The following is a 2,718-nucleotide window of genomic DNA, read 5'->3' on the forward strand; positions in this document are numbered from 1 at the left end:
CATCTCATAATGGACATTGTTCAATTTTGGCCTAAGAACCGATGTGAATATAAATTATACTATAATTTTCATTTAATTTTTTATTGTTTGAAACATATTTTAGTTTTCCACGGACACTTCAAATAAATAAATTCCAAATAAAAAGTTGGGTCACAATTATTGTTCCATAAAATGTTTCCGTCAGCCAGTGCTGCCAGTTTCGGAAGTTTTCGCGATTTCGGTAAATACGGACCGAATTGAGAACCTCCTTTCCGAAGTCGGTTATTAAAATTAGTTGCTAACACTTTATTCATTTAAATACCTAAATTGACTAGCTAGAAAAAAACTAGTATTCTATATGTTTTAAGCGAAATCGCGAATTTCTAGCTTGGCATTCGAGTAGGATTATAGTTTTTCGTAATTGGCAACACTGGTGTACTTCAGTCAGTTTGCTAGAAGTCAGTTTGATTGCTTTGCGACTATCGTTTCTTTTGTGATTTTCTATGCGTTTCATGGTTTTATTCTACCAACTTTGGCTTGATTACGGACTCCGATTAGATTGCGTACTTGGTAGACTCGGCTGTGTGTAAAGGACTGGATTTTCCTGGCATTTTTGGATATTGCTCTGTCTGTGATCGAATTTAGTTGTATTATAATTACAACAATGGATGCAGAATATAGTATATTGTATAAATTGTGGATCTGCTGGAGGTCCTTTGGTATTAGAAAACGAAGATATACTTCGTTGCATACAACAATGGACTGTTCCCCGTATGGTAAGTGGTCTACGAAAGTGTTTTTCTAATTTTGATAAGAATGTTACTACCTACCTACTTATGTTTTCATAAGCACACAATTTCTCGGTTTTCAAATTAATTGCCACAATTGCAAGTTACTTGACATTTACTAATGTTTTATTGTATTTATTTATTACAGGTTGAAGCTCATGACCTTATATGTACGACGTGTTGGTCTGAAGCAGTCGAGCATAATAAGATGCAATGCACTGTTGGACGCAATTGTGTACTTTGTAAGAAGCTCCTACCATCAGGCATTACTGTTGCAATAGTATCGTTGGGCGTAGAACAGTGGGCTGTTGTGCCCACATAATGACTATAATTTGGTATTTAAGCTGGGCGAGATACCAAAATTCAATTGAACCCCCTGCTCAGTTCTTAGATAAATATATTATTGAGAAATATTGATGATTAAAAACCTTTAATTGAATATAAATATTGTTTTGATTGCACATCCTCGAAAACCTCTTTCATTGTTATTGGTAAACCTTACTTTAACTGTTAAATTGTTTTGTGTGGTAATGACATTTTTAGTATGGTCTGTGCCTTCTTGGTAATAGACCGCGGGTTCGATTCCCGCCTTATGGCATGTAGATAGCTAGGTAACTGTCTAATATAAAAGTAGTAACAATCATTTAAATAAATATTTCTCCATCGTAATAACATCGATTTTATGAATTGTGGTGAATGGAACTCTTCCATTTTGAATACTTATGCGTTTTATCACAAATCCAAAGTGGATTCACTATATATTAAGAAACGTAACGTTGAAAGCAAAAGCGTTTAGGTAGTTGTTTTTCATACAAATTCTAAGCATTTATGAAAACTAGTCACACGCCCCGTCTTCGCACGGTGGCAATGTAAAACCTTGGTGTAAACCTTCCTCTTGACCTACTCTATCTATTAAAATCGCACCCAAATCCATTGCGTAGTTTTAAAGATCTAAAGCATTCATAGGGACAGACAGAAAATGCAACTTTATAAAATGATCCTTGTCAAAGAATTCTCTTAAACTTGACTAGGTACTATTCTTTTCCTAGTATCTAGTAGAGTAGTCTTTCCCTAGATCTAGAAGAGAACATATAGAGCTGTACATAGGGTTGTTGATATTTTGTATAGTGTAGTTTGATTTTTAATTAATACTACTCTGATATTTCACGCAAGCTTGGTTATTTTTTATTTATAACCTCAAAATATTAACTTTTTTCGTAATTATTTTAGTTTCCTGAAGTGTCCGTTCGTGAAAACTTATTTCATAGGATTCCATATAATTTAAAGAGTTTATAGAAGTCACTTTCCATTCGAACGGTTCTTAGGCAGAACATGTATGGAGCCGGAACAATGTCCTTAATTAATTAGTCATCAGTATTACGACTTCTTACGAATATCACTTTTACCTCTTACGTTGATTAAGTGAGTCATTTCATGATGCATGATGTTGTTACTCTTAGCGTTTCTGTGGTCCTGGTACCTGCGCAGTTGATCTTGTTTGTAATAAAAACTATGGCGTGTTTGGAATTAAAAAGTTCAGATGGAGAGCTTAATCGTTGCGTCAAAGGTTAAGTTGTTATATGTTTGGTTTTTGTTGTGAAGGTCTAGATTTCAGTTTGTGTGAAATGTAATAAGATCTAAGACTACATTTTATAAAAACAGTATTTTTGCAATGGCTCCAAAAAATTATAACTCTATGATTTTATATAAACTCAATAGGATTAAAATTATTTGTACACCAATTCCATTTGGTAGACATAGAGCTCTAACATGTTTAATTTTAAGACCTTTCTGTATACCTATGCTCACAAATAAATACATTGAATTGAATTGAATCTTCTTATGGGTTCTAGAATACTAGATAAAGTTGGTGATATATAAGAAGCCAGGAGAGAAGAATTGGTAGGCTGCTAAGAAAGCAGTTTTTTACAGGTTGTTGCTTGCAGGTGGA

General features: G+C 33.7%; 1 long non-coding RNA gene across 1 annotated transcript; it reads left to right on the forward strand.

Moving 5' to 3' along the window:
- The first annotated feature begins 405 nt into the window (after window positions 1–405).
- Window positions 406–1,212, forward strand: LOC135118908 (uncharacterized). Its single transcript, XR_010277853.1, has 2 exons — window positions 406–755; window positions 916–1,212. It is a non-coding gene; the product is annotated as an uncharacterized LOC135118908 (long non-coding RNA).
- The last annotated feature ends 1,506 nt before the right edge of the window (window positions 1,213–2,718 follow it).

The sequence above is a fragment of the Helicoverpa armigera genome, chromosome 2 (genome assembly GCF_030705265.1).
Source record: "Helicoverpa armigera isolate CAAS_96S chromosome 2, ASM3070526v1, whole genome shotgun sequence".
In the NCBI taxonomy this organism is placed as follows: Eukaryota; Metazoa; Arthropoda; class Insecta; order Lepidoptera; family Noctuidae; genus Helicoverpa; species Helicoverpa armigera.